The sequence below is a fragment of the Aplidium turbinatum genome, chromosome 5, assembly GCF_918807975.1.
Source record: "Aplidium turbinatum chromosome 5, kaAplTurb1.1, whole genome shotgun sequence".
Classification (NCBI taxonomy): domain Eukaryota; kingdom Metazoa; phylum Chordata; class Ascidiacea; order Aplousobranchia; family Polyclinidae; genus Aplidium; species Aplidium turbinatum.
The window spans coordinates 15,379,833-15,407,430 of NC_137476.1; positions in this window are offsets into that span (position 1 = coordinate 15,379,833).

Genomic DNA, 27,598 nt, shown 5'->3' on the forward strand with positions numbered 1-27,598 from the left:
TTTTTTTTGCGAAACTGTCTAATTCTTTTTGTTTGAAACTAACGTCATTAAAAATTGTCTAAGAAAGTTTTTTTACCTACTAAAAGTGAAAATTATTGAAAAAAATTTTCTTTTCAAAAAAAAACTTTCCAAGACATTTCATACAGTAAAAAATAATTTTTTTTTGCGAAATTGTCTAATTCTTTTTGTTTGAAACTAACGTCATTAAAAATTGTCTAAGAAAGTTTTTTTACCTACTAAAAGTGAAAATCATTGAAAAAAAGTTTCTTTTCAAAAAAAATTTTCAAAAATTTTTCTAAGACATTTCATACAGTGAAAAATAATTTTTTTTTGCGAAACTGTCTAATTCTTTTTGTTTGAAACTAACGTCATTAAAAATTGTCTAAGAAAATTTTTTTACGTACTAAAAGTGAAAATCATTGAAAAAAAGTTTCTTTTCAAAAAAAATTTTCAAAAATTTTTCTAAGACATTTCATACAGTGAAAAATAATTTTTTTTTGCGAAACTGTCTAATTCTTTTTGTTTGAAACTAACGTCATTAAAAATTGTCTAAGAAAGTTTTTTTACGTACTAAAAGTGAAAATTATTGAAAAAAAATTGTCTTCAAAAAAATTTTTCTAAGACATTTCATACAGTGAAAAATAATTTTTTTTTGCGAAACTGTCTAATTCTTTTTGTTTGAAACTAACGTCATTAAAAATTGTCTAAGAAAGTTTTTTTACGTACTAAAAGTGAAAATTATTGAAAAAAATTTTCTTTTCAAAAAAAATTTTCAAAAATTTTTCTAAGACATTTCATACAGTGAAAAATAATTTTTTTTTGCGAAATTGTCTAATTCTTTTTGTTTGAAACTAACGTCATTAAAAATTGTCTAAGAAGGCTTTTTTACGTACTAAAAGTGAAAATTATTGAAAAAAATTGTCTTTTCAAAAACAATTTTTCTAAGACATTTCATACAGTGAAAAATAATTTTTTTTTGCGAAACTGTCTAATTCTTTTTGTTTGAAACTAACGTCATTAAAAATTGTCTAAGAAAGTTTTTTTACGTACTAAAAGTGAAAATTATTGAAAAAAATTTTCTTTTCAATAAAAATTTTCAAAAATTTTTCTAAGACATTGCATACAGTGAAAAATAATTTTTTTTTGCGAAACTGTCTAATTCTTTTTGTTTGAAACTAACGTCATTAAAAATTGTCTAAGAAAGTTTTTTTACGTACTAAAAGTGAAAATTATTGAAAAAAATTTTCTTTTCAAAAAAAAACTTTCCAAGACATTTCATACAGTAAAAAATAATTTTTTTTTGCGAAATTGTCTAATTCTTTTTGTTTGAAACTAACGTCATTAAAAATTGTCTAAGAAAGTTTTTTTACCTACTAAAAGTGAAAATTATTGAAAAAAATTTTCTTTTCAAAAAAATTTTTCCAAGACATTTCATACAGTGAAAAATAGTTTTGTTTTGCGAAACTGTCTAATTCTTTTTGTTTGAAACTAACGTCATTAAAAATTGTCTAGGAAGGCTTTTTTACGTACTAAAAGTGAAAATTATTGAAAAAAATTGTCTTTTCAAAAAAAAAATTTTCTAAGACATTTCATACAGTGAAAAATAATTTTTTTTTGCGAAGTTGTCTAATTCTTTTTGTTTGAAACTAACGTCATTAAAAATTGTCTAAGAAAGTTTTTTTACCTACTAAAAGTGAATTTTATTGAAAAAAATTGTCTTTTCAAAAAAAATTTTTCCAAGACATTTCATACATTGAAAAATAATTTTTTTTTGCGAAACTGTCTAATTCTTTTTGTTTGAAACTAACGTCATTAAAAATTGTCTAAGAAAGTTTTTTTACGTACTAAAAGTGAAAATTATTGAAAAAAATTTTCTTTTCAAAAAAAATTTTCAAAAATTTTTCTAAGACATTTCATACAGTGAAAAATAATTTTTTTTGCGAAACTGTCTAATTCTTTTTGTTTGAAACTAACGTCATTAAAAATTGTCTAAGAAAGTTTTTTTACGTACTAAAAGTGAAAATTATTGAAAAAAATTTTCTTTTTAAAAAAACATTTTCAAAAATTTTTCTAAGACATTTCATACAGTGAAAAATAATTTTTTTTTGCGAAGTTGTCTAATTCTTTTTGTTTGAAACTAACGTCATTAAAAATTGTCTAAGAAGGCTTTTTTACGTACTAAAAGTGAAAATTATTGAAAAAAATTGTCTTTTCAAAAAAAATTTTTCTAAGACATTTCATACAGTGAAAAATAATTTTTTTTTGCGAAGTTGTCTAATTCTTTTTGTTTGAAACTAAGGTCATTAAAAATTGTCTAAGAAAGTTTTTTTACCTACTAAAAGTGAAAATTATTGAAAAAAATTTTCTTTTCAAAAAAAATTTTCAAAAATTTTTCTAAGACATTTCATACAGTGAAAAATAATTTTTTTTTGCGAAACTGTCTAATTCTTTTTGTTTGAAACTAACGTCATTAAAAATTGTCTAAGAAAGTTTTTTTACGTACTAAAAGTGAAAATTATTGAAAAAAATTTTCTTTTCAAAAAAAATTTTTCCAAGACATTTCATACAGTGAAAAATAATTTTTTTTTTGCGAAACTGTCTAATTCTTTTTGTTTGAAAATAACGTCATTAAAAATTGTCTAAGAAAGTATTTTTACGTACTAAAAGTGAAAATTATTGAAAAAAATTGTCTTTTCAAAAAAAATTTTTCTAAGACATTTCATACAGTGAAAAATAATTTTTTTTTGCGAAATTGTCTAATTCTTTTTGTTTGAAACTAACGTCATTAAAAATTGTCTAAGAAAGCTTTTTTACGTACTAAAAGTGAAAATTATTGAAAAAAAATTGTCTTTTCAAAAAAAAATTTCTAAGACATTTCATACAGTGAAAAATGATTTTTTTTTGCGAAACTGTCTAATTCTTTTTGTTTGAAACTAACGTCATTAAAAATTGTCTAAGAAAGTTTTTTTACGTACTAAAAGTGAAAATTATTGAAAAAAAATTTTCTTTTCAAAAAAAACTTTTCTAAGACATTTCATACAGTGAAAAATAATTTTTTTTTGCGAAACTGTCTAATTCTTTTTGTTTGAAACTAACGTCATTAAAAATTGTCTAAGAAAGTTTTTTTACGTACTAAAAGTGAAAATTATTGAAAAAAATTTTCTTTTCAAAAAAAATTTTCAAAAATTTTTCTAAGACATTTCATACAGTGAAAAATAATTTTTTTTTGCGAAACTGTCTAATTCTTTTTGTTTGAAACTAACGTCATTAAAAATTGTCTAAGAAAGTTTTTTTACGTACTAAAAGTGAAAATTATTGAAAAAAGTTTTCTTTTCAAAAAAAATTTTCAAAAATTTTTCTAAGACATTTCATACAGTGAAAAATAATTTTTTTTTGTGAAATTGTCTAATTCTTTTTGTTTGAAACAAACGTCATTAAAAATTGTCTAAGAAAGTTTTTTTACGTACTAAAAGTGAAAATTATTGAAAAAAAATTGTCTTTTCAAAAAAAATTTTTCTAAGACATTTCATACAGTGAAAAATAATTTTTTTTTGCGAAGCTGTCTAATTCTTTTTGTTTGAAATTAACGTCATTAAAAATTGTCTAAGAAAGTTTTTTCACGTACTAAAAGTGAAAATTATTGAAAAAAATTTTCTTTTCAAAAAAATTTTTCCAAGACATTTCATACAGTGAAAAATAATTTTGTTTTGCGAAACTGTCTAATTCTTTTTGTTTGAAACTAACGTCATTAAAAATTGTCTAAGAAGGCTTTTTTACGTACTAAAAGTGAAAATTATTGAAAAAAATTGTCTTTTCAAAAAAAATTTTTCTAAGACATTTCATACAGTGAAAAATAATTTTTTTTTGCGAAGTTGTCTAATTCTTTTTGTTTCAAACTAACGTCATTAAAAATTGTCTAAGAAAGTTTTTTTACGTACTAAAAGTGAATTTTATTGAAAAAAAATTGTCTTTTCAAAAAAAATTTTTCCAAGACATTTCATACAGTGAAAAATAATTTTTTTTTGCGAAACTGTCTAATTCTTTTTGTTTGAAACTAACGTCATTAAAAATTGTCTAAGAAAGTTTTTTTACGTACTAAAAGTGAAAATTATTGAAAAAAATTTTCTTTTCAAAAAAAATTTTCAAAAATTTTTCTAAGACATTTCATACAGTGAAAAATAATTATTTTTTGCGAAACTGTCTAATTCTTTTTGTTTGAAACTAACGTCATTAAAAATTGTCTAAGAAAGTTTTTTTACGTACTAAAAGTGAAAATTATTGAAAAAAATTGTCTTTTCAAAAAAAATTTTTCTAAGACATTTCATACAGTGAAAAATAATTTTTTTTTGCGAAACTGTCTAATTCTTTTTGTTTGAAACTAACGTCATTAAAAATTGTCTAAGAAAGTTTTTTTACGTACTAAAAGTGAAAATTATTGAAAAAAAATTGTCTTTTCAAAAAAAACTTTTCTAAGACATTTCATACAGTGAAAAATAATTTTTTTTTGCGAAACTGTCTAATTCTTTTTGTTTGAAACTAACGTCATTAAAAATTGTCTAAGAAAGTTTTTTTACGTACTAAAAGTGAAAATTATTGAAAAAAATTTTCTTTTCAATAAAAATTTTCAAAAATTTTTCTAAGACATTTCCATACAGTGAAAAATAATTTTTTTTTGCGAAACTGTCTAATTCTTTTTGTTTGAAACTAACGTCATTAAAAATTGTCTAAGAAAGTTTTTTTACGTACTAAAAGTGAAAATTATTGAAAAAAATTTTCTTTTCAAAAAAAAACTTTCCAAGACATTTCATACAGTGAAAAATAATTTTTTTTTGCGAAATTGTCTAATTCGTTTTGTTTGAAACTAACGTCATTAAAAAATGTCTAAGAAAGTTTTTTTACGTACTAAAAGTGAAAATTATTGAAAAAAATTGTCTTTTCAAAAACAATTTTTCTAAGACATTTCATACAGTGAAAAATAATTTTTTTTTGCGAAACTGTCTAATTCTTTTTGTTTGAAACTAACGTCATTAAAAATTGTCTAAGAAAGTTTTTTTACGTACTAAAAGTGAAAATTATTGAAAAAAATTTTCTTTTCAATAAAAATTTTCAAAAATTTTTCTAAGACATTGCATACAGTGAAAAATATTTTTTTTTTGCGAAACTGTCTAATTCTTTTTGTTTGAAACTAACGTCATTAAAAATTGTCTAAGAAAGTTTTTTTACCTACTAAAAGTGAAAATTATTGAAAAAAATTTTCTTTTCAAAAAAAAACTTTCCAAGACATTTCATACAGTAAAAAATAATTTTTTTTTGCGAAATTGTCTAATTCTTTTTGTTTGAAACTAACGTCATTAAAAATTGTCTAAGAAAGTTTTTTTACCTACTAAAAGTGAAAATTATTGAAAAAAATTTTCTTTTCAAAAAAATTTTTCAAAAACTTTTCTAAGACATTTCATACAGTGAAAAATAATTTTTTTTTGCGAAATTGTCTAATTCTTTTTGTTTGAAACTAACGTCATTAAAAATTGTCTAAGAAAGTTTTTTTACGTACTAAAAGTGAAAATTATTGAAAAAAATTGTCTTTTCAAAAAGAATTTTTCTAAGACATTTCATACAGTGAAAAATAATTTTTTTTTGCGAAACTGTCTAATTCTTTTTGTTTGAAACTAACGTCATTAAAAATTGTCTAAGAAAGTTTTTTTACGTACTAAAAGTGAAAATTATTGAAACAAATTTTTTTTTCAAAAAGAATTTTTCTAAGACATTTCATACAGTGAAAAATAATTTTTTTTTGCGAAACTGTCTAATTCTTTTTGTTTGAAACTAACGTCATTAAAAATTGTCTAAGAAAGTTTTTTTACGTACTAAAAGTGAAAATTATTGAAAAAAATTGTCTTTTCAAAAAAATTTTTCAAAAACTTTTCTAAGACATTTCATACAGTGAAAAATAATTTTTTTTTGCGAAACTGTCTAATTCTTTTTGTTTGAAACTAACGTCATTAAAAATTGTCTAAGAAAGTTTTTTTACGTACTAAAAGTGAAAATTATTGAAAAAAAATTGTCTTTTAAAAAAAAACTTTTCTAAGACATTTCATACAGTGAAAAATAATTTTTTTTTGCGAAACTGTCTAATTTTTTTTGTTTGAAACCAACGTCATTAAAAATTGTCTAAGAAAGTTTTTTTACGTACTAAAAGTGAAAATTATTGAAAAAAATTTTCTTTTCAAAAAAAATTTTCAAAAATTTTTCTAAGACATTTCATACAGTGAAAAATAATTTTATTTTGCAAAACTGTCTAATTCTTTTTGTTTGAAACTAACGTCATTAAAAATTGTCTAAGAAAGTTTTTTTACGTACTAAAAGTGAAAATTATTGAAAAAGATTTTCTTTTAAAAAAACATTTTCAAAAATTTTTCTAAGACATTTCATACAGTGAAAAATAATTTTTTTTGCGAAGCTGTCTAATTCTTTTTGTTTGAAACTAACGTCATTAAAAATTGTCTAAGAAAGTTTTTTTACGTACTAAAAGTGAAAATTATTGAAAAAAATTTTCTTTTCAAAAAAATTTTTCCAAGACATTTCATACAGTGAAAAATAATTTTGTTTTGCGAAACTGTCTAATTCTTTTTGTTTGAAACTAACGTCATTAAAAATTGTCTAAGAAGGCTTTTTTACGTACTAAAAGTGAAAATTATTGAAAAAAATTGTCTTTTCAAAAAAAAATTTTCTAAGACATTTCATACAGTGAAAAATAATTTTTTTTTGCGAAGTTGTCTAATTCTTTTTGTTTGAAACTAACGTCATTAAAAATTGTCTAAGAAAGTTTTTTTACCTACTAAAAGTGAATTTTATTGAAAAAAATTGTCTTTTCAAAAAAAATTTTTCCAAGACATTTCATACAGTGAAAAATAATTTTTTTTTGCGAAACTGTCTAATTCCTTTTGTTTGAAACTAACGTCATTAAAAATTGTCTAAGAAAGTTTTTTTACGTACTAAAAGTGAAAATAATTGAAAAAAATTTTCTTTTCAAAAAGAATTTTTCTAAGACATTTCATACAGTGAAAAATAATTTTTTTTTGCGAAACTGTCTAATTCTTTTTGTTTGAAACTAACGTCATTAAAAATTGTCTAAGAAAGTTTTTTTACGTACTAAAAGTGAAAATTATTGAAAAAAATTTTCTTTTCAAAAAAAATTTTCAAAAACTTTTCTAAGACATTTCATACAGTGAAAAATAATTTTTTTTTGCGAAACTGTCTAATTCTTTTTGTTTGAAACTAACGTCATTAAAAATTGTCTAAGAAATTTTTTTTACGTACTAAAAGTGAAAATTATTGAAAAAAATTTTCTTTTCAAAAAAAATTTTCAAAAATTTTTCTAAGACATTTCATACAGTGAAAAATAATTTTTTTTTTGTGAAATTGTCTAATTCTTTTTGTTTGAAACTAACGTCATTAAAAATTGTCTAAGAAAGTTTTTTTACGTACTAAAAGTGAAAATTATTGAAAAAAAATTGTCTTTTCAAAAAAAATTTTTCTAAGACATTTCATACAGTGAAAAATAATTTTTTTTTGCGAAACTGTCTAATTCTTTTTGTTTGAAACTAACGTCATTAAAAATTGTCTAAGAAAGTTTTTTTACCTACTAAAAGTGAAAATTATTGAAAAAAATTTTCTTTTCAAAAAAATTTTTCAAAAACTTTTCTAAGACATTTCATACAGTGAAAAATAATTTTTTTTTGCGAAATTGTCTAATTCTTTTTGTTTGAAACTAACGTCATTAAAAATTGTCTAAGAAAGTTTTTTTACGTACTAAAAGTGAAAATTATTGAAAAAAATTGTCTTTTCAAAAAGAATTTTTCTAAGACATTTCATACAGTGAAAAATAATTTTTTTTTGCGAAACTGTCTAATTCTTTTTGTTTGAAACTAACGTCATTAAAAATTGTCTAAGAAAGTTTTTTTACGTACTAAAAGTGAAAATTATTGAAACAAATTTTTTTTTCAAAAAGAATTTTTCTAAGACATTTCATACAGTGAAAAATAATTTTTTTTTGCGAAACTGTCTAATTCTTTTTGTTTGAAACTAACGTCATTAAAAATTGTCTAAGAAAGTTTTTTTACGTACTAAAAGTGAAAATTATTGATAAAAATTGTCTTTTCAAAAAAATTTTTCAAAAACTTTTCTAAGACATTTCATACAGTGAAAAATAATTTTTTTTTGCGAAACTGTCTAATTCTTTTTGTTTGAAACTAACGTCATTAAAAATTGTCTAAGAAAGTTTTTTTACGTACTAAAAGTGAAAATTATTGAAAAAAAATTGTCTTTTAAAAAAAAACTTTTCTAAGACATTTCATACAGTGAAAAATAATTTTTTTTTGCGAAACTGTCTAATTTTTTTTGTTTGAAACCAACGTCATTAAAAATTGTCTAAGAAAGTTTTTTTACGTACTAAAAGTGAAAATTATTGAAAAAAATTTTCTTTTTAAAAAAAACTTTCAAAAATTTTTCTAAGACATTTCATACAGTGAAAAATAATTATTTTTTGCGAAACTGTCTAATTCCTTTTGTTTGAAACTAACGTCATTAAAAATTGTCTAAGAAAGTTTTTTTACGTACTAAAAGTGAAAATTATTGAAAAAAATTGTCTTTTCAAAAAAAATTTTTCTAAGACATTTCATACAGTGAAAAATAATTTTTTTTTGCGAAACTGTCTAATTCTTTTTGTTTGAAACTAACGTCATTAAAAATTGTCTAAGAAAGTTTTTTTACGTACTAAAAGTGAAAATTATTGAAAAAAAATTGTCTTTTCAAAAAAAATTTTCTAAGACATTTCATACAGTGAAAAATAATTTTTTTTTGCGAAACTGTCTAATTCTTTTTGTTTGAAACTAACGTCATTAAAAATTGTCTAAGAAAGTTTTTTTAAGTACTAAAAGTGAAAATTATTGAAAAAAATTTTCTTTTCAATAAAAATTTTCAAAAATTTTTCTAAGACATTGCATACAGTGAAAAATAATTTTTTTTTGCGAAACTGTCTAATTCTTTTTGTTTGAAACTAACGTCATTAAAAATTGTCTAAGAAAGTTTTTTTACCTACTAAAAGTGAAAATTATTGAAAAAAATTTTCTTTTCAAAAAAAAACTTTCCAAGACATTTCATACAGTAAAAAATAATTTTTTTTTGCGAAATTGTCTAATTCTTTTTGTTTGAAACTAACGTCATTAAAAATTGTCTAAGAAAGTTTTTTTACCTACTAAAAGTGAAAATTATTGAAAAAAATTTTCTTTTCAAAAAAATTTTTCAAAAACTTTTCTAAGACATTTCATACAGTGAAAAATAATTTTTTTTTGCGAAATTGTCTAATTCTTTTTGTTTGAAACTAACGTCATTAAAAATTGTCTAAGAAAGTTTTTTTACGTACTAAAAGTGAAAATTATTGAAAAAAATTGTCTTTTCAAAAAGAATTTTTCTAAGACATTTCATACAGTGAAAAATAATTTTTTTTTGCGAAACTGTCTAATTCTTTTTGTTTGAAACTAACGTCATTAAAAATTGTCTAAGAAAGTTTTTTTACGTACTAAAAGTGAAAATTATTGAAACAAATTTTTTTTTCAAAAAGAATTTTTCTAAGACATTTCATACAGTGAAAAATAATTTTTTTTTGCGAAACTGTCTAATTCTTTTTGTTTGAAACTAACGTCATTAAAAATTGTCTAAGAAAGTTTTTTTACGTACTAAAAGTGAAAATTATTGAAAAAAATTTTCTTTTCAAAAAAATTTTTCAAAAACTTTTCTAAGACATTTCATACAGTGAAAAATAATTTTTTTTTGCGAAACTGTCTAATTCTTTTTGTTTGAAACTAACGTCATTAAAAATTGTCTAAGAAAGTTTTTTTACGTACTAAAAGTGAAAATTATTGAAAAAAAATTGTCTTTTAAAAAAAAACTTTTCTAAGACATTTCATACAGTGAAAAATAATTTTTTTTTGCGAAACTGTCTAATTTTTTTTGTTTGAAACCAACGTCATTAAAAATTGTCTAAGAAAGTTTTTTTACGTACTAAAAGTGAAAATTATTGAAAAAAATTTTCTTTTCAAAAAAAATTTTCAAAAATTTTTCTAAGACATTTCATACAGTGAAAAATAATTTTTTTTTGCGAAATTGTCTAATTCTTTTTGTTTGAAACTAACGTCATTAAAAATTGTCTAAGAAAGTTTTTTTACCTACTAAAAGTGAAAATTATTGAAAAAAATTTTCTTTTCAAAAAAATTTTTCAAAAACTTTTCTAAGACATTTCATACAGTGAAAAATAATTTTTTTTTGCGAAATTGTCTAATTCTTTTTGTTTGAAACTAACGTCATTAAAAATTGTCTAAGAAAGTTTTTTTACGTACTAAAAGTGAAAATTATTGAAAAAAATTGTCTTTTCAAAAAGAATTTTTCTAAGACATTTCATACAGTGAAAAATAATTTTTTTTTGCGAAACTGTCTAATTCTTTTTGTTTGAAACTAACGTCATTAAAAATTGTCTAAGAAAGTTTTTTTACGTACTAAAAGTGAAAATTATTGAAACAAATTTTTTTTTCAAAAAGAATTTTTCTAAGACATTTCATACAGTGAAAAATAATTTTTTTTTGCGAAACTGTCTAATTCTTTTTGTTTGAAACTAACGTCATTAAAAATTGTCTAAGAAAGTTTTTTTACGTACTAAAAGTGAAAATTATTGAAAAAAATTGTCTTTTCAAAAAAATTTTTCAAAAACTTTTCTAAGACATTTCATACAGTGAAAAATAATTTTTTTTTGCGAAACTGTCTAATTCTTTTTGTTTGAAACTAACGTCATTAAAAATTGTCTAAGAAAGTTTTTTTACGTACTAAAAGTGAAAATTATTGAAAAAAAATTGTCTTTTAAAAAAAAACTTTTCTAAGACATTTCATACAGTGAAAAATAATTTTTTTTTGCGAAACTGTCTAATTTTTTTTGTTTGAAACCAACGTCATTAAAAATTGTCTAAGAAAGTTTTTTTACGTACTAAAAGTGAAAATTATTGAAAAAAATTTTCTTTTCAAAAAAAATTTTCAAAAATTTTTCTAAGACATTTCATACAGTGAAAAATAATTTTATTTTGCAAAACTGTCTAATTCTTTTTGTTTGAAACTAACGTCATTAAAAATTGTCTAAGAAAGTTTTTTTACGTACTAAAAGTGAAAATTATTGAAAAAGATTTTCTTTTAAAAAAACATTTTCAAAAATTTTTCTAAGACATTTCATACAGTGAAAAATAATTTTTTTTGCGAAGCTGTCTAATTCTTTTTGTTTGAAACTAACGTCATTAAAAATTGTCTAAGAAAGTTTTTTTACGTACTAAAAGTGAAAATTATTGAAAAAAATTTTCTTTTCAAAAAAATTTTTCCAAGACATTTCATACAGTGAAAAATAATTTTGTTTTGCGAAACTGTCTAATTCTTTTTGTTTGAAACTAACGTCATTAAAAATTGTCTAAGAAGGCTTTTTTACGTACTAAAAGTGAAAATTATTGAAAAAAATTGTCTTTTCAAAAAAAAATTTTCTAAGACATTTCATACAGTGAAAAATAATTTTTTTTTGCGAAGTTGTCTAATTCTTTTTGTTTGAAACTAACGTCATTAAAAATTTTCTAAGAAAGTTTTTTTACCTACTAAAAGTGAATTTTATTGAAAAAAATTGTCTTTTCAAAAAAAATTTTTCCAAGACATTTCATACAGTGAAAAATAATTTTTTTTTGCGAAACTGTCTAATTCCTTTTGTTTGAAACTAACGTCATTAAAAATTGTCTAAGAAAGTTTTTTTACGTACTAAAAGTGAAAATAATTGAAAAAAATTTTCTTTTCAAAAAGAATTTTTCTAAGACATTTCATACAGTGAAAAATAATTTTTTTTTGCGAAACTGTCTAATTCTTTTTGTTTGAAACTAACGTCATTAAAAATTGTCTAAGAAAGTTTTTTTACGTACTAAAAGTGAAAATTATTGAAAAAAATTTTCTTTTCAAAAAAAATTTTCAAAAACTTTTCTAAGACATTTCATACAGTGAAAAATAATTTTTTTTTGCGAAACTGTCTAATTCTTTTTGTTTGAAACTAACGTCATTAAAAATTGTCTAAGAAATTTTTTTTACGTACTAAAAGTGAAAATTATTGAAAAAAATTTTCTTTTCAAAAAAAATTTTCAAAAATTTTTCTAAGACATTTCATACAGTGAAAAATAATTTTTTTTTTGTGAAATTGTCTAATTCTTTTTGTTTGAAACTAACGTCATTAAAAATTGTCTAAGAAAGTTTTTTTACGTACTAAAAGTGAAAATTATTGAAAAAAAATTGTCTTTTCAAAAAAAATTTTTCTAAGACATTTCATACAGTGAAAAATAATTTTTTTTTGCGAAACTGTCTAATTCTTTTTGTTTGAAACTAACGTCATTAAAAATTGTCTAAGAAAGTTTTTTTACCTACTAAAAGTGAAAATTATTGAAAAAAATTTTCTTTTCAAAAAAATTTTTCAAAAACTTTTCTAAGACATTTCATACAGTGAAAAATAATTTTTTTTTGCGAAATTGTCTAATTCTTTTTGTTTGAAACTAACGTCATTAAAAATTGTCTAAGAAAGTTTTTTTACGTACTAAAAGTGAAAATTATTGAAAAAAATTGTCTTTTCAAAAAGAATTTTTCTAAGACATTTCATACAGTGAAAAATAATTTTTTTTTGCGAAACTGTCTAATTCTTTTTGTTTGAAACTAACGTCATTAAAAATTGTCTAAGAAAGTTTTTTTACGTACTAAAAGTGAAAATTATTGAAACAAATTTTTTTTTCAAAAAGAATTTTTCTAAGACATTTCATACAGTGAAAAATAATTTTTTTTTGCGAAACTGTCTAATTCTTTTTGTTTGAAACTAACGTCATTAAAAATTGTCTAAGAAAGTTTTTTTACGTACTAAAAGTGAAAATTATTGATAAAAATTGTCTTTTCAAAAAAATTTTTCAAAAACTTTTCTAAGACATTTCATACAGTGAAAAATAATTTTTTTTTGCGAAACTGTCTAATTCTTTTTGTTTGAAACTAACGTCATTAAAAATTGTCTAAGAAAGTTTTTTTACGTACTAAAAGTGAAAATTATTGAAAAAAAATTGTCTTTTAAAAAAAAACTTTTCTAAGACATTTCATACAGTGAAAAATAATTTTTTTTTGCGAAACTGTCTAATTTTTTTTGTTTGAAACCAACGTCATTAAAAATTGTCTAAGAAAGTTTTTTTACGTACTAAAAGTGAAAATTATTGAAAAAAATTTTCTTTTTAAAAAAAACTTTCAAAAATTTTTCTAAGACATTTCATACAGTGAAAAATAATTATTTTTTGCGAAACTGTCTAATTCCTTTTGTTTGAAACTAACGTCATTAAAAATTGTCTAAGAAAGTTTTTTTACGTACTAAAAGTGAAAATTATTGAAAAAAATTGTCTTTTCAAAAAAAATTTTTCTAAGACATTTCATACAGTGAAAAATAATTTTTTTTTGCGAAACTGTCTAATTCTTTTTGTTTGAAACTAACGTCATTAAAAATTGTCTAAGAAAGTTTTTTTACGTACTAAAAGTGAAAATTATTGAAAAAAAATTGTCTTTTCAAAAAAAATTTTCTAAGACATTTCATACAGTGAAAAATAATTTTTTTTTGCGAAACTGTCTAATTCTTTTTGTTTGAAACTAACGTCATTAAAAATTGTCTAAGAAAGTTTTTTTAAGTACTAAAAGTGAAAATTATTGAAAAAAATTTTCTTTTCAATAAAAATTTTCAAAAATTTTTCTAAGACATTGCATACAGTGAAAAATAATTTTTTTTTGCGAAACTGTCTAATTCTTTTTGTTTGAAACTAACGTCATTAAAAATTGTCTAAGAAAGTTTTTTTACCTACTAAAAGTGAAAATTATTGAAAAAAATTTTCTTTTCAAAAAAAAACTTTCCAAGACATTTCATACAGTAAAAAATAATTTTTTTTTGCGAAATTGTCTAATTCTTTTTGTTTGAAACTAACGTCATTAAAAATTGTCTAAGAAAGTTTTTTTACCTACTAAAAGTGAAAATTATTGAAAAAAATTTTCTTTTCAAAAAAATTTTTCAAAAACTTTTCTAAGACATTTCATACAGTGAAAAATAATTTTTTTTTGCGAAATTGTCTAATTCTTTTTGTTTGAAACTAACGTCATTAAAAATTGTCTAAGAAAGTTTTTTTACGTACTAAAAGTGAAAATTATTGAAAAAAATTGTCTTTTCAAAAAGAATTTTTCTAAGACATTTCATACAGTGAAAAATAATTTTTTTTTGCGAAACTGTCTAATTCTTTTTGTTTGAAACTAACGTCATTAAAAATTGTCTAAGAAAGTTTTTTTACGTACTAAAAGTGAAAATTATTGAAACAAATTTTTTTTTCAAAAAGAATTTTTCTAAGACATTTCATACAGTGAAAAATAATTTTTTTTTGCGAAACTGTCTAATTCTTTTTGTTTGAAACTAACGTCATTAAAAATTGTCTAAGAAAGTTTTTTTACGTACTAAAAGTGAAAATTATTGAAAAAAATTGTCTTTTCAAAAAAATTTTTCAAAAACTTTTCTAAGACATTTCATACAGTGAAAAATAATTTTTTTTTGCGAAACTGTCTAATTCTTTTTGTTTGAAACTAACGTCATTAAAAATTGTCTAAGAAAGTTTTTTTACGTACTAAAAGTGAAAATTATTGAAAAAAAATTGTCTTTTAAAAAAAAACTTTTCTAAGACATTTCATACAGTGAAAAATAATTTTTTTTTGCGAAACTGTCTAATTTTTTTTGTTTGAAACCAACGTCATTAAAAATTGTCTAAGAAAGTTTTTTTACGTACTAAAAGTGAAAATTATTGAAAAAAATTTTCTTTTCAAAAAAAATTTTCAAAAATTTTTCTAAGACATTTCATACAGTGAAAAATAATTTTATTTTGCAAAACTGTCTAATTCTTTTTGTTTGAAACTAACGTCATTAAAAATTGTCTAAGAAAGTTTTTTTACGTACTAAAAGTGAAAATTATTGAAAAAGATTTTCTTTTAAAAAAACATTTTCAAAAATTTTTCTAAGACATTTCATACAGTGAAAAATAATTTTTTTTTGCGAAGCTGTCTAATTCTTTTTGTTTGAAACTAACGTCATTAAAAATTGTCTAAGAAAGTTTTTTTACGTACTAAAAGTGAAAATTATTGAAAAAAATTTTCTTTTCAAAAAAATTTTTCCAAGACATTTCATACAGTGAAAAATAATTTTGTTTTGCGAAACTGTCTAATTCTTTTTGTTTGAAACTAACGTCATTAAAAATTGTCTAAGAAGGCTTTTTTACGTACTAAAAGTGAAAATTATTGAAAAAAATTGTCTTTTCAAAAAAAAATTTTCTAAGACATTTCATACAGTGAAAAATAATTTTTTTTTGCGAAGTTGTCTAATTCTTTTTGTTTGAAACTAACGTCATTAAAAATTGTCTAAGAAAGTTTTTTTACCTACTAAAAGTGAATTTTATTGAAAAAAATTGTCTTTTCAAAAAAAATTTTTCCAAGACATTTCATACAGTGAAAAATAATTTTTTTTTGCGAAACTGTCTAATTCCTTTTGTTTGAAACTAACGTCATTAAAAATTGTCTAAGAAAGTTTTTTTACGTACTAAAAGTGAAAATAATTGAAAAAAATTTTCTTTTCAAAAAGAATTTTTCTAAGACATTTCATACAGTGAAAAATAATTTTTTTTTGCGAAACTGTCTAATTCTTTTTGTTTGAAACTAACGTCATTAAAAATTGTCTAAGAAAGTTTTTTTACGTACTAAAAGTGAAAATTATTGAAAAAAATTTTCTTTTCAAAAAAAATTTTCAAAAACTTTTCTAAGACATTTCATACAGTGAAAAATAATTTTTTTTTGCGAAACTGTCTAATTCTTTTTGATTGAAACTAACGTCATTAAAAATTGTCTAAGAAGGCTTTTTTACGTACTAAAAGTGAAAATTATTGAAAAAAATTGTCTTTTCAAAAAAAATTTTCAAAAGCTTTTCTAAGAGATTTCATACAGTGAAAAATAATTTTTTTTTGCGAAGTTGTCTAATTCTTTTTGTTTGAAACTAACGTCATTAAAAATTGTCTAAGAAAGTTTTTTTACGTACTAAAAGTGAAAATTATTGAAGAAAATTTTCTTTTCAAAAAAAATTTTCAAAAATTTTTCTAAGACATTTCATACAGTGAAAAATAATTTTTTTTTGCGAAATTGTCTAATTCTTTTTGTTTGAAACTAACGTCATTAAAAATTGTCTAAGAAAGTTTTTTTACGTACTAAAAGTGAAAATTACTGAAAAAAATTTTCTTTTCAAAAAAAATTTTTCTAAGACATTTCATACAGTGAAAAATAATTTTTTTTTTGCGAAACTGTCTAATTCTTTTTGTTTGAAAATAACGTCATTAAAAATTGTCTAAGAAAGTATTTTTACGTACTAAAAGTGAAAATTATTGAAAAAAATTGTCTTTTCAAAAAAAATTTTTCTAAGACATTTCATACAGTGAAAAATAATTTTTTTTTGCGAAATTGTCTAATTCTTTTTGTTTGAAACTAACGTCATTAAAAATTGTCTAAGAAAGCTTTTTTACGTACTAAAAGTGAAAATTATTGAAAAAAAATTGTCTTTTCAAAAAAAATTTTTCTAAGACATTTCATACAGTGAAAAATGATTTTTTTTTGCGAAACTGTCTAATTCTTTTTGTTTGAAATTAACGTCATTAAAAATTGTCTAAGAAAGTTTTTTTACGTACTAAAAGTGAAAATTATTGAAAAAAAATTGTCTTTTCAAAAAAAACTTTTCTAAGACATTTCATACAGTGAAAAATAATTTTTTTTTGCGAAACTGTCTAATTCTTTTTGTTTGAAACTAACGTCATTAAAAATTGTCTAAGAAAGTTTTTTTACGTACTAAAAGTGAAAATTATTGAAAAAAATTTTCTTTTCAAAAAAAATTTTCAAAAATTTTTCTAAGACATTTCATACAGTGAAAAGTAATTTTTTTTTGCGAAGTTGTCTAATTCTTTTTGTTTGAAACTAACGTCATTAAAAATTGTCTAAGAAAGTTTTTTTACCTACTAAAAGTGAATTTTATTGAAAAAAAATTGTCTTTTAAAAAAGATTTTTCCAAGACATTTCATACAGTGAAAAATAATTTTTTTTTGCGAAACTGTCTAATTCTTTTTGTTTGAAACTAACGTCATTAAAAATTGTCTAAGAAAGTTTTTTTACGTACTAAAAGTGAAAATTATTGAAAAAAATTTTCTTTTCAAAAAAAATTTTCAAAAACTTTTCTAAGACATTTCATACAGTGAAAAATAATTTTTTTTTGCGAAGTTGTCTAATTCTTTTTGTTTGAAACTAACGTCATTAAAAATTGTCTAAGAAAGTTTTTTTACGTACTAAAAGTGAAAATTATTGAAAAAAATTGTCTTTTTAAAAACAATTTTTCTAAGACATTTCATACAGTGAAAAACAATTTTTTTTTGCGAAACTGTCTAATTCTTTTTGTTTGAAACTAACGTCATTAAAAATTGTCTAAGAAAGTTTTTTTACGTACTAAAAGTGAAAATTATTGAAACAAATTTTTTTTTCAAAAAGAATTTTCTAAGACATTTCATACAGTGAAAAATAATTTTTTTTTGCGAAACTGTCTAATTCTTTTTGTTTGAAACTAACGTCATTAAAAATTGTCTAAGAAAGTTTTTTTACGTACTAAAAGTGAAAATTATTGAAAAAAATTGTCTTTTCAAAAAAATTTTTCAAAAACTTTTCTAAGACATTTCATACAGTGAAAAATAATTTTTTTTTGCGAAACTGTCTAATTCTTTTTGTTTGAAACTAACGTCATTAAAAATTGTCTAAGAAAATTTTTTTACGTACTAAAAGTGAAAATCATTGAAAAAAAGTTTCTTTTCAAAAAAAATTTTCAAAAATTTTTCTAAGACATTTCATACAGTGAAAAATAATTTTTTTTTGCGAAACTGTCTAATTCTTTTTGTTTGAAACTAACGTCATTAAAAATTGTCTAAGAAAATTTTTTTACGTACTAAAAGTGAAAATCATTGAAAAAAAGTTTCTTTTCAAAAAAAATTTTCAAAAATTTTTCTAAGACATTTCATACAGTGAAAAATAATTTTTTTTTGCGAAACTGTCTAATTCTTTTTGTTTGAAACTAACGTCATTAAAAATTATCTAAGAAAGTTTTTTTACGTACTAAAAGTGAAAATTATTGAAAAAAAATTGTCTTCAAAAAAATTTTTCTAAGACATTTCATACAGTGAAAAATAATTTTTTTTTGCGAAACTGTCTAATTCTTTTTGTTTGAAACTAACGTCATTAAAAATTGTCTAAGAAAGTTTTTTTACGTACTAAAAGTGAAAATTATTGAAAAAAATTTTCTTCTCAAAAAAAATTTTCAAAAATTTTTCTAAGACATTTCATACAGTGAAAAATAATTTTTTTTTGCGAAACTGTCTAATTCTTTTTGTTTGAAACTAACGTCATTAAAAATTGTCTAAGAAAGTTTTTTTACGTACTAAAAGTGAAAATTATTGAAAAAAATTGTCTTTTCAAAAAAAATTTTTCTAAGACATTTCATACAGTGAAAAATAATTTTTTTTTGCGAAACTGTCTAATTCTTGTTGTTTGAAACTAACGTCATTAAAAATTGTCTAAGAAAGTTTTTTTACGTACTAAAAGTGAAAATTATTGAAAAAAAATTGTCTTTTCAAAAAAAATTTTTCTAAGACATTTCATACAGTGAAAAATGATTTTTTTTTGCGAAACTGTCTAATTCTTTTTGTTTGAAACTAACGTCATTAAAAATTGTCTAAGAAAGTTTTTTTACGTACTAAAAGTGAAAATAATTGAAAAAAAATTGTCTTTTCAAAAAAAACTTTTCTAAGACATTTCATACAGTGAAAAATAATTTTTTTTTGCGAAACTGTCTAATTCTTTTTGTTTGAAACTAACGTCATTAAAAATTGTCTAAGAAAGTTTTTTTACGTACTAAAAGTGAAAATTATTGAAAAAAATTTTCTTTTCAAAAAAAATTTTCAAAAATTTTTCTAAGACATTTCATACAGTGAAAAATAATTTTTTTTTGCGAAACTGTCTAATTCTTTTTGTTTGAAACTAACGTCATTAAAAATTGTCTAAGAAAGTTTTTTTACGTACTAAAAGTGAAAATTATTGAAAAAAATTGTCTTTTCAAAAAAAATTTTCAAAAATTTTTCTAAGACATTTCATACAGTGAAAAATAATTTTTTTTTGTGAAATTGTCTAATTCTTTTTGTTTGAAACTAACGTCATTAAAAATTGTCTAAGAAAGTTTTTTTACCTACTAAAAGTGAATTTCATTGAAAAAAATCGTCTTTTCAAAAAAAATTTTTCCAAGACATTTCATACAGTGAAAAATAATTTTTTTTTGCGAAGCTGTCTAATTCTTTTTGTTTGAAACTAACGTCATTAAAAATTGTCTAAGAAAGTTTTTTTACGTACTAAAAGTGAAAATTATTGAAAAAGATTTTCTTTTAAAAAAACATTTTCAAAAATTTTTCTAAGACATTTCATACAGTGAAAAATAATTTTTTTTTGCGAAGCTGTCTAATTCTTTTTGTTTGAAACTAACGTCATTAAAAATTGTCTAAGAAAGTTTTTTTACGTACTAAAAGTGAAAATTATTGAAAAAAATTTTCTTTTCAAAAAAAATTTTCCAAGACATTTCATACAGTGAAAAATAATTTTGTTTTGCGAAACTGTCTAATTCTTTTTGTTTGAAACTAACGTCATTAAAAATTGTCTAAGAAGGCTTTTTTACGTACTAAAAGTGAAAATTATTGAAAAAAATTGTCTTTTCAAAAAAAAATTTTCTAAGACATTTCATACAGTGAAAAATAATTTTTTTTTGCGAAGTTGTCTAATTCTTTTTGTTTGAAACTAACGTCATTAAAAATTGTCTAAGAAAGTTTTTTTACCTACTAAAAGTGAATTTTATTGAAAAAAATTGTCTTTTCAAAAAAAATTTTTCCAAGACATTTCATACAGTGAAAAATAATTTTTTTTTGCGAAACTGTCTAATTCCTTTTGTTTGAAACTAACGTCATTAAAAATTGTCTAAGAAAGTTTTTTTACGTACTAAAAGTGAAAATAATTGAAAAAAATTTTCTTTTCAAAAAGAATTTTTCTAAGACATTTCATACAGTGAAAAATAATTTTTTTTTGCGAAACTGTCTAATTCTTTTTGTTTGAAACTAACGTCATTAAAAATTGTCTAAGAAAGTTTTTTTACGTACTAAAAGTGAAAATTATTGAAAAAAATTTTCTTTTCAAAAAAAATTTTCAAAAACTTTTCTAAGACATTTCATACAGTGAAAAATAATTTTTTTTTGCGAAACTGTCTAATTCTTTTTGATTGAAACTAACGTCATTAAAAATTGTCTAAGAAGGCTTTTTTACGTACTAAAAGTGAAAATTATTGAAAAAAATTGTCTTTTCAAAAAAAATTTTCAAAAACTTTTCTAAGAGATTTCATACAGTGAAAAATAATTTTTTTTTGCGAAGTTGTCTAATTCTTTTTGTTTGAAACTAACGTCATTAAAAATTGTCTAAGAAAGTTTTTTTACGTACTAAAAGTGAAAATTATTGAAGAAAATTTTCTTTTCAAAAAAAATTTTCAAAAATTTTTCTAAGACATTTCATACAGTGAAAAATAATTTTTTTTTGCGAAATTGTCTAATTCTTTTTGTTTGAAACTAACGTCATTAAAAATTGTCTAAGAAAGTTTTTTTACGTACTAAAAGTGAAAATTACTGAAAAAAATTTTCTTTTCAAAAAAAATTTTTCTAAGACATTTCATACAGTGAAAAATAATTTTTTTTTTGCGAAACTGTCTAATTCTTTTTGTTTGAAAATAACGTCATTAAAAATTGTCTAAGAAAGTATTTTTACGTACTAAAAGTGAAAATTATTGAAAAAAATTGTCTTTTCAAAAAAAATTTTTCTAAGACATTTCATACAGTGAAAAATAATTTTTTTTTGCGAAATTGTCTAATTCTTTTTGTTTGAAACTAACGTCATTAAAAATTGTCTAAGAAAGCTTTTTTACGTACTAAAAGTGAAAATTATTGAAAAAAAATTGTCTTTTCAAAAAAAATTTTTCTAAGACATTTCATACAGTGAAAAATGATTTTTTTTTGCGAAACTGTCTAATTCTTTTTGTTTGAAACTAACGTCATTAAAAATTGTCTAAGAAAGTTTTTTTACGTACTAAAAGTGAAAATTATTGAAAAAAAATTGTCTTTTCAAAAAAAACTTTTCTAAGACATTTCATACAGTGAAAAATAATTTTTTTTTGCGAAACTGTCTAATTCTTTTTGTTTGAAACTAACGTCATTAAAAATTGTCTAAGAAAGTTTTTTTACGTACTAAAAGTGAAAATTATTGAAAAAAATTGTCTTTTCAAAAAAAATTGTCAAAAATTTTTCTAAGACATTTCATACAGTGAAAAGTAATTTTTTTTTGCGAAGTTGTCTAATTCTTTTTGTTTGAAACTAACGTCATTAAAAATTGTCTAAGAAAGTTTTTTTACCTACTAAAAGTGAATTTTATTGAAAAAAAATTGTCTTTTAAAAAAGATTTTTCCAAGACATTTCATACAGTGAAAAATAATTTTTTTTTGCGAAACTGTCTAATTCTTTTTGTTTGAAACTAACGTCATTAAAAATTGTCTAAGAAAGTTTTTTTACGTACTAAAAGTGAAAATTATTGAAAAAAATTTTCTTTTCAAAAAAAATTTTCAAAGATTTTTCTAAGACATTTCATACAGTGAAAAATAATTTTTTTTTGCGAAGTTGTCTAATTCTTTTTGTTTGAAACTAACGTCATTAAAAATTGTCTAAGAAAGTTTTTTTACGTACTAAAAGTGAAAATTATTGAAAAAAATTTTCTTTTCAAAAAAAATTTTCAAAAACTTTTCTAAGACATTTCATACAGTGAAAAATAATTTTGTTTTGCGAAATTGTCTAATTCTTTTTGTTTGAAACTAACGTCATTAAAATTGTCTAAGAAAGTTTTTTTACGTACTAAAAGTGAAAATTATTGAAAAAAATTGTCTTTTTAAAAACAATTTTTCTAAGACATTTCATACAGTGAAAAACAATTTTTTTTTGCGAAACTGTCTAATTCTTTTTGTTTGAAACTAATGTCATTAAAAATTGTCTAAGAAAGTTTTTTTACGTACTAAAAGTGAAAATTATTGAAACAAATTTTTTTTTCAAAAAGAATTTTCTAAGACATTTCATACAGTGAAAAATAATTTTTTTTTGCGAAACTGTCTAATTCTTTTTGTTTGAAACTAACGTCATTAAAAATTGTCTAAGAAAGTTTTTTTACGTACTAAAAGTGAAAATTATTGAAAAAAATTGTCTTTTCAAAAAAATTTTTCAAAAACTTTTCTAAGACATTTCATACAGTGAAAAATAATTTTTTTTTGCGAAACTGTCTAATTCTTTTTGTTTGAAACTAACGTCATTAAAAATTGTCTAAGAAAATTTTTTTACGTACTAAAAGTGAAAATCATTGAAAAAAAGTTTCTTTTCAAAAAAAATTTTCAAAAATTTTTCTAAGACATTTCATACAGTGAAAAATAATTTTTTTTTGCGAAACTGTCTAATTCTTTTTGTTTGAAACTAACGTCATTAAAAATTGTCTAAGAAAATTTTTTTACGTACTAAAAGTGAAAATCATTGAAAAAAAGTTTCTTTTCAAAAAAAATTTTCAAAAATTTTTCTAAGACATTTCATACAGTGAAAAATAATTTTTTTTTGCGAAACTGTCTAATTCTTTTTGTTTGAAACTAACGTCATTAAAAATTATCTAAGAAAGTTTTTTTACGTACTAAAAGTGAAAATTTTTGAAAAAAAATTGTCTTCAAAAAAATTTTTCTAAGACATTTCATACAGTGAAAAATAATTTTTTTTTGCGAAACTGTCTAATTCTTTTTGTTTGAAACTAACGTCATTAAAAATTGTCTAAGAAAGTTTTTTTACGTACTAAAAGTGAAAATTATTGAAAAAAATTTTCTTTTCAAAAAAAATTTTCAAAAATTTTTCTAAGACATTTCATACAGTGAAAAATAATTTTTTTTTGCGAAACTGTCTAATTCTTTTTGTTTGAAACTAACGTCATTAAAAATTGTCTAAGAAGGCTTTTTTACGTACTAAAAGTGAAAATTATTGAAAAAAATTGTCTTTTCAAAAAAAATTTTTCTAAGACATTTCATACAGTGAAAAATAATTTTTTTTTGCGAAGTTGTCTAATTCTTTTTGTTTGAAACTAACGTCATTAAAAATTGTCTAAGAAAGTTTTTTTACGTACTAAAAGTGAATTTCATTGAAAAAAATTGTCTTTTCAAAAAAAATTTTTCCAAGACATTTCATACAGTGAAAAATAATTTTTTTTTGCGAAACTGTCTAATTCTTGTTGTTTGAAACTAACGTCATTAAAAATTGTCTAAGAAAGTTTTTTTACGTACTAAAAGTGAAAATTATTGAAAAAAAATTGTCTTTTCAAAAAAAATTTTTCTAAGACATTTCATACAGTGAAAAATGATTTTTTTTTGTGAAACTGTCTAATTCTTTTTGTTTGAAACTAACGTCATTAAAAATTGTCTAAGAAAGTTTTTTTACGTACTAAAAGTGAAAATAATTGAAAAAAAATTGTCTTTTCAAAAAAAACTTTTCTAAGACATTTCATACAGTGAAAAATAATTTTTTTTTGCGAAACTGTCTAATTCTTTTTGTTTGAAACTAACGTCATTAAAAATTGTCTAAGAAAGTTTTTTTACGTACTAAAAGTGAAAATTATTGAAAAAAATTTTCTTTTCAAAAAAAATTTTCAAAAATTTTTCTAAGACATTTCATACAGTGAAAAATAATTTTTTTTTGCGAAACTGTCTAATTCTTTTTGTTTGAAACTAACGTCATTAAAAATTGTCTAAGAAAGTTTTTTTACGTACTAAAAGTGAAAATTATTGAAAAAAATTTTCTTTTCAAAAAAAATTTTCAAAAATTTTTCTAAGACATTTCATACAGTGAAAAATAATTTTTTTTTGTGAAATTGTCTAATTCTTTTTGTTTGAAACTAACGTCATTAAAAATTGTCTAAGAAAGTTTTTTTACCTACTAAAAGTGAATTTCATTGAAAAAAATCGTCTTTTCAAAAAAAATTTTTCCAAGACATTTCATACAGTGAAAAATAATTTTTTTTTGCGAAGCTGTCTAATTCTTTTTGTTTGAAACTAACGTCATTAAAAATTGTCTAAGAAAGTTTTTTTACGTACTAAAAGTGAAAATTATTGAAAAAAATTTTCTTTTCAAAAAAAATTTTCCAAGACATTTCATACAGTGAAAAATAATTTTTTTGCGAAACTGTCTAATTCTTTTTGATTGAAACTAACGTCATTAAAAATTGTCTAAGAAGGCTTTTTTACGTACTAAAAGTGAAAATTATTGAAAAAAATTGTCTTTTCAAAAAAAATTTTCAAAAATTTTTCTAAGACATTTCATACAGTGAAAAATAATTTTTTTTTGCGAAGTTGTCTAATTCTTTTTGTTTGAAACTAACGTCATTAAAAATTGTCTAAGAAAGTTTTTTTACGTACTAAAAGTGAAAATTATTGAAAAAAATTTTCTTTTCAAAAAAAATTTTTCTAAGACATTTCATACAGTGAAAAATAATTCTTTTTTTGCGAAGTTGTCTAATTCTTTTTGTTTGAAAATAACGTCATTAAAAATTGTCTAAGAAGGTATTTTTACGTACTAAAAGTGAAAATTATTGAAAAAAATTGTCTTTTCAAAAAAAATTTTTCTAAGACATTTCATACAGTGAAAAATAATTTTTTTTTGCGAAATTGTCTAATTCTTTTTGTTTGAAACTAACGTCATTAAAAATTGTCTAAGAAAGTTTTTTTACGTACTAAAAGTGAAAATTATTGAAAAAAAATTTTCTTTTCAAAAAAAATTTTTCTAAGACATTTCATACAGGGAAAAATAATTCTTTTTTTGCGAAGTTGTCTAATTCTTTTTGTTTGAAACTAACGTCATTAAAAATTGTCTAAGAAGGTATTTTTACGTACTAAAAGTGAAAATTATTGAAAAAAATTGTCTTTTCAAAAAAAATTTTTCTAAGACATTTCATACAGTGAAAAATAATTTTTTTTTGCGAAATTGTCTAATTCTTTTTGTTTGAAACTAACGTCATTAAAAATTGTCTAAGAAAGTTTTTTTACGTACTAAAGGTGAAAATTATTGAAAAAAAATTGTCTTTTCAAAAAAAATTTTTCTAAGACATTTCATACAGTGAAAAATAATTTTTTTTTGCGAAACTGTCTAATTCTTTTTGTTTGAAACTAACGTCATTAAAAATTGTCTAAGAAAGTTTTTTTACGTACTAAAAGTGAAAATTATTGAAAAAAAATTGTCTTTTCAAAAAAAATTTTCAAAAATTTTTCTAAGACATTTCATACAGTGAAAAATAATTTTTTTTTGTGAAATTGTCTAATTCTTTTTGTTTGAAACTAACGTCATTAAAAATTGTCTAAGAAAGTTTTTTTACCTACTAAAAGTGAAAATTATTGAAAAAAAATTTTCTTTTCAAAAAAAACTTTTCTAAGACATTTCATACAGTGAAAAATAATTTTTTTTTGCGAAACTGTCTAATTCTTTTTGTTTGAAACTAACGTCATTAAAAATTGTCTAAGAAAGTTTTTTTACGTACTAAAAGTGAAAATTATTGAAAAAAATTTTCTTTTCAAAAAAAATTTTCAAAAATTTTTCTAAGACATTTCATACAGTGAAAAATAATTTTTTTTTGCGAAACTGTCTAATTCTTTTTGTTTGAAACTAACGTCATTAAAAATTGTCTAAGAAAGTTTTTTTACGTACTAAAAGTGAAAATTATTGAAAAAAATTGTCTTTTCAAAAAAAATTTTCAAAAATTTTTCTAAGACATTTCATACAGTGAAAAATAATTTTTTTTTGTGAAATTGTCTAATTCTTTTTGTTTGAAACTAACGTCATTAAAAATTGTCTAAGAAAGTTTTTTTTACGTACTAAAAGTGAAAATTACTGAAAAAAATTTTCTTTTCAAAAAAAATTTTTCCAAGACATTTCATACAGTGAAAAATAATTCTTTTTTGCGAAACTGTCTAATTCTTTTTGTTTGAAACTAACGTCATTAAAAATTGTCTAAGAAAGTTTTTTTACGTACTAAAAGTGAAAATTATTGAAAAAAATTTTCTTTTCAAAAAAAATTTTCAAAAATTTTTCTAAGACATTTCATACAGTGAAAAATAATTTTTTTTTGTGAAATTGTCTAATTCTTTTTGTTTGAAACTAACGTCATTAAAAATTGTCTAAGAAAGTTTTTTTACCTACTAAAAGTGAATTTCATTGAAAAAAATTGTCTTTTCAAAAAAAATTTTTCCAAGACATTTCATACAGTGAAAAATAATTTTTTTTTGCGAAGCTGTCTAATTCTTTTTGTTTGAAACTAACGTCATTAAAAATTGTCTAAGAAAGTTTTTTTACGTACTAAAAGTGAAAATTATTGAAAAAAATTTTCTTTTCAAAAAAAATTTTCCAAGACATTTCATACAGTGAAAAATAATTTTTTTTTGCGAAACTGTCTAATTCTTTTTGATTGAAACTAACGTCATTAAAAATTGTCTAAGAAGGCTTTTTTACGTACTAAAAGTGAAAATTATTGAAAAAAATTTTCTTTTCAAAAAAAATTTTTCTAAGACATTTCATACAGTGAAAAATAATTCTTTTTTTGCGAAGTTGTCTAATTCTTTTTGTTTGAAAATAACGTCATTAAAAATTGTCTAAGAAGGTATTTTTACGTACTAAAAGTGAAAATTATTGAAAAAAATTGTCTTTTCAAAAAAAATTTTTCTAAGACATTTCATACAGGGAAAAATAATTCTTTTTTTGCGAAGTTGTCTAATTCTTTTTGTTTGAAACTAACGTCATTAAAAATTGTCTAAGAAGGTATTTTTACGTACTAAAAGTGAAAATTATTGAAAAAAATTGTCTTTTCAAAAAAAATTTTTCTAAGACATTTCATACAGTGAAAAATAATTTTTTTTGCGAAATTGTCTAATTCTTTTTGTTTGAAACTAACGTCATTAAAAATTGTCTAAGAAAGTTTTTTTACGTACTAAAGGTGAAAATTATTGAAAAAAAATTGTCTTTTCAAAAAAAATTTTTCTAAGACATTTCATACAGTGAAAAATAATTTTTTTTTGCGAAACTGTCTAATTCTTTTTGTTTGAAACTAACGTCATTAAAAATTGTCTAAGAAAGTTTTTTTACGTACTAAAAGTGAAAATTATTGAAAAAAAATTGTCTTTTCAAAAAAAATTTTCAAAAGTTTTTCTAAGACATTTCATACAGTGAAAAATAATTTTTTTTTGTGAAATTGTCTAATTCTTTTTGTTTGAAACTAACGT